Consider the following 17,409-nt stretch of genomic DNA (forward strand, 5'->3'; position numbering starts at 1 on the left):
GTGGATTTCCCAGGCAAGAATACTGGAGGGGGTTCCCATTTCCCTCTAAAGGGATCTTTCTGACTCAAGGATCAAATCTGCTTCTCCTGCATTGGCAGGCGGGTTCCCTATAGGGACATTCAGACGTGTTAAATCCCTTTCCCTTTATTGCATTTCATTTTATGTGAAGTATCTCTTTCAGCTAGTCACTAAATGATGCTGACAGAGAGAAAGAGATGCTATTACAGGAAACAAAGAGAAAGTAGGAATCGTCATTCATTTCTAGCGCACCAAATTAGGAGCAGGGATCTCTAGAAGAAAACATGGGGCTTCACTGATGGCTCAGCAGTAAAGAATCCACCCACAAAGCAAGAGACGTGGATTCGATTCTTGGGTCAGGAAGATCCCCTGGAGAAGGAAATGGCAACCCATTCCAGTATTCTTGCCTGGAGAATTCCGTGGACAGAATGGCCTGGGCAGCTAAGTCCACCGTGTCAAAATGAGTTGGACACGACTAAGTGACTAAACAACGAAAACAAGAAGAAAATTATACTTTAGAAAGACTAAAGTTTTCTAAACTTCACATGTACTCCCTTTATATGCTGAGAGTATGGTTTGATAAGATTCAGAATACATTTGTATTATAAAACCATAACTAAAAAAGATGCAAAATATAATGTAAGGGAACAGCTCCAGAGAGATGGGGAAATAGAAAGTCTGCTACATGATAGCTGCAGGCAAGGGGCAAAGAAGGGGTGAGTGAAGCAGAGAAGAGAAAGGGGTTCATGCTGCCTGAAACCACCAATGAACCCACCTCCTCTGTTCTGCATTTAAGAGGAAATGTGACGGCAAGAATGGAATCCCAAGTGGGTTGAGGGGACAGATCCAAGCAGAAGGGATGATGTCCAATGTAGCCATTGCTGCCTTGTTCTGTTTCCACTCATCAGAGAAGCTCCCAGATGCTCCCCCAGAAGGTACCCCAGGGATGAATAGAGAGACTGAGAAGGGCCATAAGTGATGCAAGATAGAGCTCCCCCATCGAAATCCAAGGTCACTAATGTGCTGCCCCCTCATGCCCCCTCAGGCTCAAGATTTCCATGATGAAGCCCTGTGGTCCACACAAGCCCACCCCGAGGCCCCCTCACCCTGATTCCGTCTTTTCAGCACAGATGTGGAAGGAAGCATCTGTGACACACAAGCCCCAGGGTCCCCACCGGAGCTCAGAGACAGCTTCAAGAGCCACCCACGGCCCACATTAAGGTCTCAGTAGGGCCAACACTGAGGGCAGCTGCAGGTTAGTCCACAGCCCTGCCACATCCCCCACCAGAGGGACCCCTCATCCCAGTCAGCAGACACAGCTTCTCTGTCCCGCCATGCCTGTCCTTCATACTTGAGACGGGAGAAAAGACAGTTGAACACATGCTTCTCTTCCTCTAAATATGCTAATATTTATCTATTATTTATGCAAGAATCACTTCCTTGTCATCTGGTCCTCTCACTCTCAAGCCCTGTGACTGTACCTGACCCCGTCTCCTTCTATATCTGGACTTTAACACATTAATGATAAAAACTTATTATAAATATCAAAACCAAAATTTACACTCAGTTGCTGAAGTAAGACCAGGATTTGCTCAGTCACTTAGAATTGATGCTCTACTCCCTCTGGGCCCAGAGTCATCATTCCTTACCCAGTTGTGGAGTCCACACCATCACCAGAAACCACCAGGCAGACACAAAGAACACAGGACATGCTTCCTGAGGTCCAGTCATCCCTCCCACAGGGTGACACAGGGATGCGTTTAGTGAACCAGGTACACATGGTCTCAACTTGGGATGGAGATCTCACAGGTAAGATGCTGTTAGCAGCTCCAGACCCTTTATAGAAAGGGATGGGCTATAAGGAGCGGCAAACTCAGGGCTGGCAGCCTGTCCCCACAGCACCCTCTACCCCAGAGCTGGGGGTGCAGGGTCAACATGGACCAACTCACCCTTGGAAGAAGCTACATCTTTCTGACACATAAAGAAATCTCAGTATCCAATCTCATCAAAGATTTGAAGGAGGAAAGTTTTAGGGAGGACACTAACCCAGCTGTGTCCACAATGAACATGAGAATATGCAGTACAGGGTCAGGAAAACAGGCTCGGGAGCCAGACTGTCTGGTCTTGACTCACAGTTTAGCCACACACCAAGTGTGGGCCTTGAACAGGGTTCTTACACTCTCTGATTAGTAAAAGGAGGGTGATGATCCCACCAAGATGACTGATTTTGGTGAGGATTAGGTGAGTTGGCATTAGCATGTGATATTACAACACTAGTCAACAGTAGTACATGTGCTGATGCTGATGTGCTCAGTCGTGGCCAACGCCTTGTGAACCCATGCCAGGTTCCTCTGTCCATGGAACTTTCCAGGCAACAGCAGTAGTACATATTCGTAGTATTATGTACTACTGTTAACTTGCTTTCCTGATGGCTCAGATGATAAAGAATCTGCCTGCAATGCAGGAGATCTGAGTTCAATACCTGGGTCAGGAAGATTCTCTGGAGAAGGAAATGACAACCCACTTCAGTATTCTTTCCTGGGAAATCCCATGGACAGAGGAGCCTGGAGGGGCTACAGTCCATGGAGTCACGATGAGTTGGTCACAGCTGAGTGACTAACACACACACATACTTACACACGTAGTAGTAGTAGAGAAGCAGTGTTAGGGCATCTCCCACCATCTCATCCCAGGAATCCCAGGACTCTAGAGCAGGAATTCAATTCTGTGACCTGGAGCCTTGACTGAGGCTGTCAGAACTCTCCCAGGACACCAAATATTGTGATGGTCGTTGGTGCCAATCAGAGTTGTGAGTCTTCCACACATCACTCCGTCTCTCTGTGCCCCATGTAACTGCTCAAGAACCTCGACCTTACCACTGGTGAGCTTTTGTGAATTAAGTTGTTTACTTAATCATTTTACTTTATAAACTCGAATGTACTTGGTAAAACATTTTGTGTCTAATTCACCTCCATATCCCCAGTGCTTGGCTAAATAAAAATCGTAATGATGTTTCTTGTATACCTGAATGAATGAATGTCAGCCTGGTATTTTGCACAAATCATTTCAATCAAAAAGAAATCTTTTGAGAAATAATTTAGCGTGTTGTGAGGATGTAACAGCACAATGCAAGCTGCATCATTTGTTTTAATGATATTTCAATACTATTAAATGGTATGAGCTATATATGGTTCGCTTCAATGCCTTTCTGCAATGAATGCAGTAAATTTCAATAACTAGAAACAACCTAGCCCCAGTACAAGAGCAGTGCTGAGACAGCCAGTTCTAAACATGTATAAACGCTGCAAATTTCTTTGCATATCTGAAGATAAAGAAGACAAACCACAGAACACTGACAGGTGAGGACCATGAAGCCTCCTGTTCTGGTCTTAATCAGATATGGCCAAGAGCTCAGGATGTTTATGTATTTGTCATTTGGCATATTTTCAATTCAAACCACACACAACTGTAACAGGAAGACATTTAGTTATAAAAAAAATTTAAACATCTTCCACGTTGAATTAGAAGTACAGAAGTAAAGAGCAGAATCTTGTTCTTTTACTTAGGGTAAATATTTGTCCTTATGGATTGTGAAGCAATACAACATGTAGCATTATTATTCCCAAATCACCATGAGAAAATGGTGGTCAGAGGTTCAGTAATCTCTTTGCCAGGCAAGTTAATAATTAAACCTGCTTGCTTGAGGAAAATTTCCTCAGGACCAATCAGACAGACTAAAATACAAAATATTTTTAAATTAAAAAAGAGGTGTATAACTCTAAAGGAAAATGATTAACTGAGTTGTTACACCAAAGCGTTGGAGACCCCCTTCACCATCTGTGTTCCTTGCATGGATGGGACCAAGGTTAGTAAAGACTCCTTTACCAAAGACCACTTCATCACAAGAGAATGAAGGAAAGAGCAAGGTCATGAGCTGGCTTAGGTCCAGCCCATCATCTCTGTTCAGCCCTCTACAGTCTATAACCAGAAACATCGAACAGAGTGTGGCACTGAATTGGCCTCATTCACTCCTCCATAGTGCAACATCAGATACCCAGAGACAAGAGCAGATCAAAGCTAAGAAGTCAAAGCAGATTCTAAGTGGAGAGCATGTAGACAAAGGGTCCTTCCCTACTGCTGTTGGAAAGGAAGAATCCCTCCCACCCCAGGCACCACCTGTGGGAGGAGAGACAAGAAGATGCCTCCTGAAATAGAGGAGAACCAGTCTCAGCAGGGAGCTTGAACTAGAAATGACAAGACAGTTATTACCATGAACCCAAGCTAAGTTGAGGGATAAATTTTAAATGGGAAAGTCTGTGTTAACTTTATGGAACTTTCAATCCACACAAACATCCCTTGCTAGTGCACAAGATGAAATCCGTGATAAAAATAAAGAATATTACATTTATGTATATTTCAATTGTAGGCTAGGCTAAGGCTAAGTCACTTCAGTCATGTCCGACTCTGTGCGACCCCATAGATGGCAGCCCACCAGGCTCCCCCGTCCCTGGGATTCTTCAGGCAAGAACACTGAAGGGGGTTGCCATTTCCTTCTCCAATGCATGAAAGTAAAAAGTGAAAGTGCAGTCGCTCAATCGTGTCCGACTCTTAGCGACCCCATGGACTGCAGCCCACCAGGCTCCTCTGTCCATGGATTTTCCAGGCAAGAGTACTGGAGTGGGGTGCCATTGCCTAGGGACACATTTTTAAGCCCATTACAGAAAGAAAATTCATAAATCTTCTCTTGTTTTTAAAAGCACAGGGTTGTCACATCTATGAACTCTTTCTAATTCCTCCAGCTCAAAATTACTGCTGTGTTTATTTAATCTGTAAAACCTTTCCCACTGTCTCTAAAGTGGGGGCTTCTTGAGAGGAAGTATGTGTCTTACTCTTCAATATCTCTTTAAAGTCAAGTAAAGACACATAGAGAGAGCTTAACAAATAGTGGATAAATAAAGAAATGAATGCATAAACAAATGCTGAAAATCACCCTGCAGTTAGTGATACTGAGTGGGGAGGGTGGTGGGGGCAGGGGAGACACGAATCTGACTACTCCCACTCAGCACAGACAGAAGTGCAGTAAGGAGCCAGAGACACACCAGACGAAGGAACCAGATACAGAAGGCCTTCTTCAAATCCCATTCTGGGGACGGTCTAATGACATTTAATTTCTGCACAAAATTGTACCTCAGAAACTTCACCAAGGCAAGAAAAAAAAGAAAAAAAAACAACTGACAGCATTGCTACCAAGGATGTGGCATCAATAGTAATATTCATCAAATAGCTGTTTTTCTATCTCCCAGTGACTCATTCTGGCCAATGAAACGTGGGTGTTGTCACCTGTGTCACTTCTGAGTAGAGGCATGAAAACCCCATGCGAGAGGGGAGGAGCTAAGATGGTGGAGGAGTAGGACGCGGAGAACACTTTCTCCCCCACAAATTCATCAAAAGAACATTTAAATGCAGAGTAAATTCCACAAAACAACTTCTGAATGCCGGCAGAGGACATCAGGCACCCAGAAAAGCAACCCAAGTCTTCGAAAGGAGGTAGGAAAAAAATATAAAAGACAAAAAAAGGGACAAAAGAGGGAGGGACGGAGTTCCGTCCCGGGAAGGGAGTCTTAAAAAGAGAGAAGTTTCCAAACACCAGGAAACCTTCTCACTGCCGAATCTGTGCCGAGCCTTGGAAGCACAGAGGGCAACATAACAGGGAGGAAAAACAAATAAACAATTAAAACCCGCACATTGCGATCCCTACAGTAATTCACCCAGCGGAGAAGCAGAGCAGACGCCTGCATCCGCCATTAGCAAGCAGGGGTTGGGCAGGGAGGCGCGGCGCGGGCTGCATCGCAAGGATCTGGCCTGAATACCCCAAGCGCTATCTGAGGGAAATAATTTGGGCTAGCAAACCAGACTGTGGGATATCTACCACACGAAAAGCCAGCCCTAACCTAAGACACCACCAGGCCCGCGCATGGAACAAAGGACTGAACAGAGATAGCCGGCGGCAGACCATCCCCCTCCGGTGACAGGCAGCCAGAGCTGGAAGGGGACAATCGCAGCCCCAGAGAGACATTATCTATAAAACTGTAAGCAGGCTTCTTTGCTAACTAAAACTTCTTGGGGGTCTGGATGGTCAACATCTGCCTGAGAAGGTGCGCCGGTTGCAGGTATGCTAGGTATGCAGGTTATCTAGGTATAGATAACCGAGCGGCGGGGAGGCGATAAGTCGCAGCAATCACGTGTGCCAAACACCTCATCACCTGAGCTGCTCGGATCTGGGAAGGGCACAAAACGCAGGCCCAACCGAGAGTCTGCGCCTCTGAGGACTACCCGAGTGCCTGAACCTGAGCGGCTTGGACCTGGGAAGTGCAGGAAGCCCAGGGCCGGCCTCGGATGGTTCCCGGCGGAGCAACCTAGAGCCCGAGCAGCGTGGGCAGGGAGGCTACACGCGCTGTGAACGGAGGAAGGCAGACCCAGTGTGGCTGAGGCACTGCGAGCACACACCAGTGTTATTAGTTTGCAGCATCCCTCCCTACCTCCCCACAGCGCGACTGAACAAGTGAGCCTAAAAAAAAAAAAAAAAAGTGTCCTCCACCGTGCCCTTTGTGTCAGGGAGGAAACCAGACACTGAAGAGACCAGCAAACAGAAGAAGCTATAACAGAGGGAACCGCCTTGGAAGCTACAGGATAGATTAAAACCCTGTGGTTACTGCCAACTACGAAGGAAGGGGCCTATGAATCTTGAGAAATATAACTCGGACCAAGGAACTAGCCAAAAATGAACTGAACCCACAATACTCACAACAAAACCGGAGAAAGTCCTAGATACATTTTTCCTATTTTTATGATCATTCTTTCTTTCTTTTTTTCATTTTTATTTTTTTTAATTTCAAAAAAAAATTTTAAGTCCTCTTTTATTCCTTTAATTTTCACTTTTATAACCGATTACTTTGGAAAAAAAAAAAAAAAAGAGAAGAAGACCCTATTCTTGTTTAAAGCAAACTTCATATATATATTTTTTATAATTTTTTTGACCTTGGTTTTTTTTTTCTTTTTTTTCCCCTTCTTTTGTTTAACATTGTATTTTTGAAATTCCAAACTCTACTCTAGATTTTTAATTTTAGCTTTTTGGTATTTGTTATCAATTTTGTACCTATAGTTTTTTTTATAATTTCTGTGACCCTTTTTTAATTTTTCTTTTTCTCTGTTTCTTTCTCTTCTTCTTTTAAATAACATTGTATATCTGAAATTCCAAACTCTACTGTAGATTTTTAATTTATGCTTTTTGGTATTTGTTATCAATTTTGTACCTGTATTTTCTTTATAATTTATATGACTTTGTTTGTTCTTGTTTGTTTGTTAGTTTGTTTCTCTCTCTTTCTTTTTCTTCTTCTTTTTTTAACATTGTATTTTTGAAATTCCAAACTCTACTCTAGATTTTTAACTTTTGCTTTTTGGTATTAGTTATCAATTGTGTACCTATATTTTCTTTATAATTTTCACGACCTTGTTTGTTTTTGTTTGTTCGTTTTTTCTCTCTTTCTTTTCCTTCTTCTTTTCTTTAACATCGTATTTTTGAAATTCAAAACTCTACTCTAGATTTTTAATTTTTGCTTTTATGTATTTGTTACCAATTTTGTACCTTTAAGAACCCAATCTTCAGTACCCATTTTTCAATAGGGAGCGAGATTACTGGCTTGACTGCTCTCTCTCCCTGTGGACTCTCCTTTTTCTCCACCAGGTCGCCTGTGTTGCCTCCCTAACCCCTCTCTACTCTACCCAACTCTGTGAATTTCTGTGTGTTCCAGACAGTGGAGAACACTTGGGGAACTGATTACTGGCTGGATCTGTCTCCCTCCTTTTCATTCCCCCCATTTATCCTCCTGGCCACCTCTGCCACCTTCCTCCTTCTTCTCTTCTCTGTATAACTCTGTGAACAACTCTGAGTGGTCCAGTTGTGGAGTGCACATAAGGAAGAGATTACTGAATAGCCCACTCTCTCCTCTATTGACCCCACCTCATCTCATTCGGGTCACCTCTAATTCCGTCCTCCCTCTTCTCTTCTCCATGTAACACTGTGAGCCTCTTTGGGTGACCCTCATGGTAGAGAAACTTTTCATCTTTAACATAGATGTTTTATCAATGGTGCTGTATAGAAGGAGAAGCTTTGAAACTACTGTAAAAATAAGACTGATAACTGGAAGCAGGGGGCTTAAGTCCAAACCATGACTCCAGGGAGCTCCTGACTCCAAGGAACATTAATTGACAGGAGCTCATCAAATGCCTCCATACCTGCACTGAAACCAAGCACCACACAAGGGCCAACAAGTTTCAGGGCAAGACATACCAAGCAAATTCTCCAGCAACAAGGAACACAGCCCTGAGCTCCAAGATACAGGCAGCCCAAAGTCACCCCAAAACTATAGACATCCCATAACTCATTACTGGACATTTCATTGCACTCCAGAGAGAAGAAATACAGCTCCACCCACCAGAACACTGACACAAGCTTCCCTAACCAAGAAACCTTGACAAGCCACCTGTACAAACCCACACAGAGCGAGGAAATGCCACAATAAAGACAACTCCACAAACTGCCAGAATACAGAAAGGACACCCCAAATTCAGCAATTTAAACAAGATGAAGAGACAGAGGAATACCCAGCAGATAAAGGAACAGGATAAAAGCCCACCAAACCAAACAAAAGAGGAAGAGATAGGGAATCTACCTGATAAACAATTCCGAATAATGATAGTGAAATTGATCCAAAATCTTGAAATTAAAATGGAATCACAGATAAATAGCCTGGAGACAAGGATTGAGAAGATGCAAGAAAGGTTTAACAAGGACCTAGAAGAAATAAAAAAGAGTCAATATATAATGAATAATGCAATAAATGAAATTAAAAACACTCTGGAGGCAACAAATAGTAGAATAACAGAGGCAGAAGATAGGATTAGTGAATTAGAAGATAGAATGGTAGAAATAAATGAATCAGAGAGGATAAAAGAAAAACGAATTAAAAGAAATGAGGACAATCTCAGAGACCTCCAGGACAATATTAAACGCTACAACATTCGAATCATACGGGTCCCAGAAGAAGAAGACAAAAAGAAAGACCACGAGAAAATACTTGAGGAGATAATAGTTGAAAACTTCCCTAAAATGGGGAAGGAAATAATCACCCAAGTCCAAGAAACCCAGAGAGTCCCAAACAGGATAAACCCAAGGCGAAACACCCCAAGACACATATTAATCAAATTAACAAAGATCAAACACAAAGAACAAATATTAAAAGCAGCAAGGGAAAAACAACAAATAACACACAAGGGAATTCCCATAAGGATAACAGCTGATCTTTCAATAGAACGTCTTCAAGCCAGGAGGGAATGGCAAGACATACTAAAATGATGAAAGAAAATAACCTACAGCCCAGATTATTGTACCCAGCAAGGATCTCATTCAAATATGAAGGAGAAATCAAAAGCTTTTCAGACAAGCAAAAGCTGAGAGAATTCAGCACCACCAAACCAGCTCTCCAACAAATACTAAAGGATATTCTCTAGACAGGAAACACAAAAACTGTGTATAAAATCGAACCCAAAACAATTAAGTAAATGGCAACAGGATCATACTTATCATTAATTACCTTAAACATAAATGGGTTGAATGCCCCAACCAAAAGACAAAGACTGGCTGAATGGATACAAAAACAAAACCCCTACATATGTTGTCTACAAGAGACCCACCTCAAAACAGGGGATTCATACAGACTGAAAATAAAGGGCTAGAAAAAGATTTTCCATGCAAATAGGGACCAAAAGAAAGCAGGAGTAGCAATACTCATATCAGATAAAATAGACTTTAAAACAAAGGCTGTGAAAAGAGACAAAGAAGGTCACTACATAATGATCAAAGGATCAATCCAAGAAGAAGATATAACAATTATAAATATATATGCACCCAACACGGGAGCACCACAATATGTAAGACAAATGCTAACAAGTATGAAAGGAGAAATTAACAATAACACAATAATAGTGGGAGACTTTAATACCCCACTCACACCTATGGATAGATCAACTAAACAGAAAATTAACAAGGAAACACAAACTTTAAATGATACAATAGACCATTTAGGCCTAATTGATATTTATAGGACATTTCACCCCAAAACAATGAATTGCACCTTTTTCTCAAGTGCACATGTAACCTTCTCCAGGATAGATCACATCCTGGGCCATAAATCTAGCCTTGGTAAATTCAATAACATAGAAATCATTCCAAGCATCTTTTCTGACCACAATGCAGTAAGATTAGATCTCAATTACAGGAGAAAAACTATTAAAAATTCCAACATATGGAGGCTGAACAACACGCTGCTGAATAACCAACAAATCACAGAAGAAATCAAAAAAGAAATCAAAACTTGCATAGAAACTAATGAAAATGAAAACACAAAAACCCAAATCCTATGGGACACTTTATTTTTTTTTTTTATTTTTAAATTTTACATAATTGTATTAGTTTTGCCAAACATCAAAATGAATCTGCCACAGGCATACATGTGTTCCCCATCCTGAACCCTCCTCCCCACTCCCTCCCCATACCATCCCTCTGGGTCGTCCCAGTGAACCAGCCCCAAGTATCCAGTATCATGCATCGAACCTGGACCAGCAACTCATTTCATACATGATATTTTACATGTTTCAATGCCATTCTCCCAAATCTTCCCACCCTCTCCCTCTCCCACAAGAGTCCATAAGACTGTTCTATACATCAGTGTCTCTTTTGCTGTCTCGTACACAGGGTTATTGTTACCATCTTTCTAAATTCCATATATATGCGTTAGTATACTGTATTGGTGTTATTCTTTCTGGCTTACTTCACTCTGTATAATAAGCTCCAGTTTCATCCACCTCATTAGAACTGATTCAAATGTATTCTTTTTAATGGCTGAGTAATACTCCATTGTGTATATGTACCACTGCTTTCTTATCCATTCATCTGCTGATGGACATCTAGGTTGCTTCCATGTTCTGGCTATTATAAACAGTGCTGCGATGAACATTGGGGTACACGTGTCTCTTTCCCTTCTGGTTTCCTCAGTGTGTATGGCCAGCAGTGGGATTGCTGGATCATAAGGCAGTTCTATTTCCAGTTTTTTAAGGAATCTCCACACTGTTCTCCATAGTGGCTGTACTAGTTTGCATTCCCACCAACAGTCTAAGAGGGTTCCCTTTTCTCCACACCCTCTCCAGCATTTATTACTTGTAGACTTTTGGATCGCAGCCATTCTGACTGGTGTGAAATGGTACCTCATAGTGGTTTTGATTGGCATTTCTCTGATAATGAGTGATGTTGAGCATCTTTTCATGTGTTTGTTAGCCATCTGTATGTCTTCTTTGGAGAAATGTCTATTTAGTTCTTTGGCCCATTTTTTGATTGGGTCATTTATTTTTCTGGAGTTGACCTGTGGGAGTTGCTTGTATATTCTCGAGATTAGTTGTTTGTCCGTTGCTTCATTTGCTATTATCTTCTCCCATTCTGAAGGCTGTCTTTTCACCTTGCCAATAGTTTCCTTTGATGTGCAGAAGCTTTTAAGGTTAATTAGGTCCCATTTGTTTATTTTTGCTTTTATTTCCAATATTCTGGGAGGTGGGTCATAGAGGATCCTGCTGTGATGTATGTCAGAGAGTGTTTTGCCTATGTTCTCCTCTAGGAGTTTTATAGTTTCTGGTCTTACATTGAGATCTTTAATCCATTTTGAGTTTATTTTTGTGTATGGTGTTAGAAAGTGTTCTAGTTTCATTCTTTTACAAGTGGTTGACCAGATTTCCCAGCACCACTTGTTAAAGAGATTGTCTTTAATCCATTGTGTATTCTTGCCTCCTTTGTCAAAGATAAGGTGTCCATAGGTGTGTGGATTTATCTCTGGGCTTTCTATTTTGTTCCATTGATCTATATTTCTGTCTTTGTGCCAGTACCATACTGTCTTGCTAATACAATATTGTAAAGTTTAAAAATAAAATAAAATTTAAAAACATAATAAAAAAAAAAAAAAGAAAACCCCATGTGAATCTGGTTTCTCTCTTTCCTGCCCCAGAAGCTGCGTGTTCCACATGGTACACGTGTAAGCTAATGGAGCCTCACTGACCACAGTACGTTTTCAGGTTGGTAATGAATGTGTGTATGCATGTGTGTGTGCCTTCTGAGATTTGGGAGTCAGTTGTTCCAGCATCAGAACAGAGCCTATTCTGAAGACGTGAAAGGAAGACAAAATCTGTCACATGAAACAGGTACTTTTCTGGATCTCCTCTTCCTTCTGTGTCTTCATCCCAAGCTGCTCCCTCAGGTCTCAACTTGATTCCTCTCTGGGGCTTTGTTGATTCCTAGTCACCATCACTGATTGACCAACAACTAGATCCAAACTTCTGCTTAAGAGCATCCACACCTGGTGCAGCTCCTCCTCCCTTTACATCAGTCTGCGCTGACAGTTGTGCTTCCATTTCCCCATTTTTGTCTCTAAGCATCTTGACCTTCATCCCTAAACAGCTCTCCTTTGCTCTGAGTTAGTCAGTTCATCATCTTTCATCTTATTTTTACATTCCACCAATCCTGTACTAATGAAAAAACAGCATGTACTTTCCAAACCTCTTCTGTTTCTTCTTGATTTCTGGAACAAATCTGATTCCTGGATTTAGTTCTCCATGTAGTTCATTAAATTTTTCACCTTTGGGTAAGAAATAATTTTGCTGAATTTTTTCTTTCCTCAACTGAAGCAAATGGCACATTCAAAACCTATCTCCTTGAGACCATGTAACTGAAAGTTATGTGTGAGGGGTCCGGCTGCTAACCGCTCAAAAGCCAGTATACAGGCCAGGTTGGTGGAAAGGAAAGTTTGTTTTATTTCAGATGCCAGCAACTGGAGGGGAGGGTGGTGGACATCTGTACAAGGGCCAACTCCGCCCACCCCATGACAAGAAGAGGGTGAGAGCTTCTATAGCAGAGCTGGGGTTGGGGGAGGTTATATGCAGAAACAGCACAGTCATCTCTAACAGTCATCTTCAAATTGGTCATCAGTGGTCTGATTAGCTTCATCTTGGTTGTCTTCAGTTCATTTCAGTCACTCAGTCGAGTCCAACTCTTTGCGACCCCATGGGCAGCCGCACACCAGGCTTTCCTGTCCATCACCAACTCCCAGAGCTCGCTCATACTCAAGTCCATCAAGTTGGTGATGCCATCCAAAGCATCCACTGGTTGTTTTAGGTACAGTTGATCTTTAATGCCTGGGTATACTTGTTCCCATGTCTTTGTGGTCAGTTCTCAGAATTGTGGACACTCAAGTCCTGGGTACAGTGTGGTCATCATGTAGTTCACTGCCCCGCCTGGTGTTTTGTGTCTATATGACAGCTCACAGGACACGGCTCAGAATATCATCTATAACCCTTGAGAAAGAACTAAAGGTCCTTGACTGTGCTTAATGACTACATTATTATTATTTAGTCTCCTCTGACTGTTTTCCTTTGTTTCCACATTTCTCGCTTCTCCAATTCAACATATTCTTTGACTAAAGTTTTCCACAGGCAAAAGGCAGGCAGAAGACACGGTGAGGGGGCAAGGATCATAGAGTCCTCTCTTCTTCAACCACAGCCCTAGGGCCCCCCTCGGGACTTGGAATGGGCTGGTGCAAGGAGAGGCTCTGAAGAACACGCTTCATTAACTTCATGATTAACCCACCTCTGCTCAGAGCTGATGTAATTACTAACTGCAGAGCTATTGAGTTCTTGTGGGTGGTGATTCTTAAACCACTGCAACCTAAGGTTAGTACCTCTGGGGTAGCACTCAGAGTTCAAAGCCTGAGTGATTGCTCAGATTCAAAGTCTATAAACAGAGGCTCTATTGCACATGGAGCTTTGGTGCAGCTGAGTCCTGCCCACTGACCAGCCTCAGAACACTGGAAAATACAACAATGTGTTCCTCCTTTAACATCAAAGACTCTGTGAACAGATCTCTTTTCCTTGTCATCGAATGCTTCCCAATCTGGGCATGCTAACCAAGGCACCTGCAGTCTGCAGGCATTGTCTGAGGCCTTGCCAGGGCCCAGGATTGGAGTGAGGCCTGTGCCTGTTTATAAGCTCTATATTTCCCCTCTCTGTAACTTCACAGATGCTCAGCTAATATTTATTGAATGGCTGAATGGCACTGTACTAAATATTGAAGATAAATTGTCTTAAATATAAAGAAATCTTTCTGAGAACATCATTTAGCTAATATTTTTGTGTTAAAGGCAAATGTTTCTGGCAATTAGCAAGGCAAAATTTGATTTTCAAAAACAAGCAGCTATCACCAACAAATATGCCACAACGAACACTGCAAATCTCTATCTCTAAGGATACACAAGACAAACCACAAAGTACCTACATGTGGCTTCTTAATAAGTCTTAATCCAACACAACTGAGGAGACAGGATATTCATATGATTTTTCATTGGCAGTTATTTCATTAAAACCACACAGCAATATCACATGAAGAAAATTTGTGATTAAAAAAGTACAGCTGCACCATTGATATGACATAAGGAAGCAGATGAGGTGCCCAAAGATTTCTTTGGCTTAAAATAACACACAGCTTAATTAGTGTTTCACTTTTCAAAGGAGAGTCCTCTTCGGCTGATCTTGAAAGATGATGTGGAGACCAGGACAACTCAACTGTTCTGCACAACAGTTAGAACTGTGAACTGATAAATTTGGATACTGTTGCTCTTTGAGTCCCTTCTTGTTACTTTTTGTGAATCTACTGTAGGTTTTTACATTTTTGTTGCCACATGGCTCACATAAAACATCTTAGAGGGACAACAGTAAATACTACACTGATAACAAATTAATTCCAATGACATGCAAAAGCTCTACCTTTTTATCCCCTTCTACGCATTTTGTTTTAGATGTCACAATTTACCTCTCTCTATATTGTATATCTACTAACAAAATATTTTCTCTCTTTAGCCATTTTAATACTTTCTTAAGACTACAGCTACCTGATTAGCACACTACCATATTACAGTGTCAGAGGATGCTGAATTGGATTCAGTATTTACATTTACAAGTCTGTTGCACATTTTCACTTCTTTCATATAAAAATTAGCATCCTTCATTTAGTTTGAGGAACTCCCCTCAGCAATCTTGTAAGACAAGCCTAGTGTGGTGAATTCCCTCAACTGTTGTTTGTTTGGGAAAGTCTTTATATCATCTTCATTTATGAAAAACAACCTTCCTGAGAAAAGTATTCTTGGGTGGTAGGGTTTTGTTTTTTTTTTTTTTTTCCCCATAAGTTTGAATATATCATCCTTTCTCTCCTGGACAGTCAGGTTTCTACTAAAAAGTCCACTGATATTTTTAAGGGAATTTCTTTTTTTGAGCATTTACTTTTCTCTTGGAGAAGGAAATGGCAACCCACTCCAGTGTTCTTGCCTGGAAAATCCCAGGGATGGGGGAGCCTGGTGGGCTGCCATCTATGGGGTCGCACAGAGTCGGACACAACTGAAGCGACTTAGCAGCAGCAGCACTTTTCTCTTGCTGCTTGTAAAATTCTTTTTCTTGATTATAAGCAATGTGTCTTAGGGATGATCATTTTGAATGAACTCTGAGGAGTGACCTATTAGCTACATGAACTTGGATGTCTAAATCTCATCAGATTTGGGACTTATCTGGTATTATTTCTTTAAGTACAATCTGTGTCCCTTTCCCCCTCTCTTGTCCTTCCGGGACTCCAATAATGTATAGGTTGTTTCTGTGAATGTTACCCCAGAGTTCACACAGGTTCTTTCACTCTTTTTCATTCCTCTTTTTCTTTGTCCCCTGGTTGGGTAATCTCAATGGTCCTGCCTTCTAAGTTACAGAGTCTTCTGCTGTTGTTGATGCTTTGGGTAGCATTTTTCATTTTGTTGCATTTCATTCATTGTAGTCTTAAGCAACTGATCTAACTAGTCCATCCTAAAGGAATTCAGTCCTGAATTTTCATTGGAAGGACTTATGCTGAAGCTGAAACTCCAATATTTTGACAACCTGATGTGAAGATCTAATGCATTAGGAAAGACCCTAATGCTGCAAAAGATTGAGGGCAGGAGGAGAAGGGAACGACAGGGGATGAAACGGTTGGCTGATGGCATCAGTGACTCAATGGACATGAGTTTGGGCAAGCTCTAAGAGTCGGTGATGGACAGGGAAGCCTGGTGTGCTGCAGTCCGTGGGGTCGCAAAGAGTCGGACACGACTGAACCACTGAATTGAACTGAATCTTAAGCAACGGAATCTCTGTTTGGTTCATTTTTCTGTTTTGTTTCTCCTGTTATTCTCTTTGCCTCACTGCAAAGCTTAAGGGATCTCAGTTCCCCTACTGGGATTAAATGCAAACAACAGCAGCAAATGCATCAAATCCTAACCACTAAACCATCAGCAAACTCCCTGTTTACTTCCTTTTTTATGCTTTCTATCTCCGTTTTTAAAAAAACTCTGAATTTATTCTGTGAAGTAACACCCTAGCTCAACAATTACTGAGCCCTAGCTCAATAATTACTGAGCCTGAGCTCTAGGACCCACAAATCACAAATAGGAGGCAATGCTGCAACCCCTGAAGCCTGGGTGCCTAGAACCTGTTCACAATAAGAGAAGCCCACGCATAGAGAAACCTGCTGCCCACAAAGAAGAGTAGTGCCTGCTTGCTGCATTTGGAGAAAGCCCATGTGCAGCAACAAAGACTCATGCAACCAAAAATTAAAAACAATAATAATGATGATGAGAAATTTTTTAAAATCTTATTTTCTTCATATATTGTCTTCCTGAATTTAATTGTTTATCTGTGTTTTCTTGGAGTTCACTGAACTTCTTCGTGTGTGTGCCTTATTTCATCATATGTCATCTATTTCATCACGTCCCAAGTGAATAGCCATGTGAGCTGACCTGGAAGAAGCCCTGGGCATCTTCCCATCCCCAGCACAGCCTAGAACTATGAAGACTGCAAGCATGAGTGTAGGTTGGAGCCCTAGAAACCATCCAGTTACGGGTGGGTCCAGCTCACAACCAGGCCAGCACTCTCAGGTTTTATATTAGTTCAGCAGCTTCTCCACATGTCCACAATGGAATTGGCCGGGGGTGGGGATAGGGGTGGGGGGCAGGGGGAGTTGCGGGGGTAGTGCTGTGTAAACGCAATCTTTACTTTGTCACTTCTTCATGACAGCTCTCTCTGCACTGAGGAGTCACAGCACGATCACAATTACTTTTTCAGTTCAGTTCAGTCACTGAATCCTGTCCCACTCTTTGTGACCCCATGAATCACAGCACTCCAGGCCTCCCTATCCATCACCAACTCCAAGAGTTCACCCAAACTCAT

The sequence above is a fragment of the Bubalus kerabau genome, chromosome 1 (genome assembly GCF_029407905.1).
Source record: "Bubalus kerabau isolate K-KA32 ecotype Philippines breed swamp buffalo chromosome 1, PCC_UOA_SB_1v2, whole genome shotgun sequence".
NCBI lineage: Eukaryota > Metazoa > Chordata > Mammalia > Artiodactyla > Bovidae > Bubalus > Bubalus kerabau.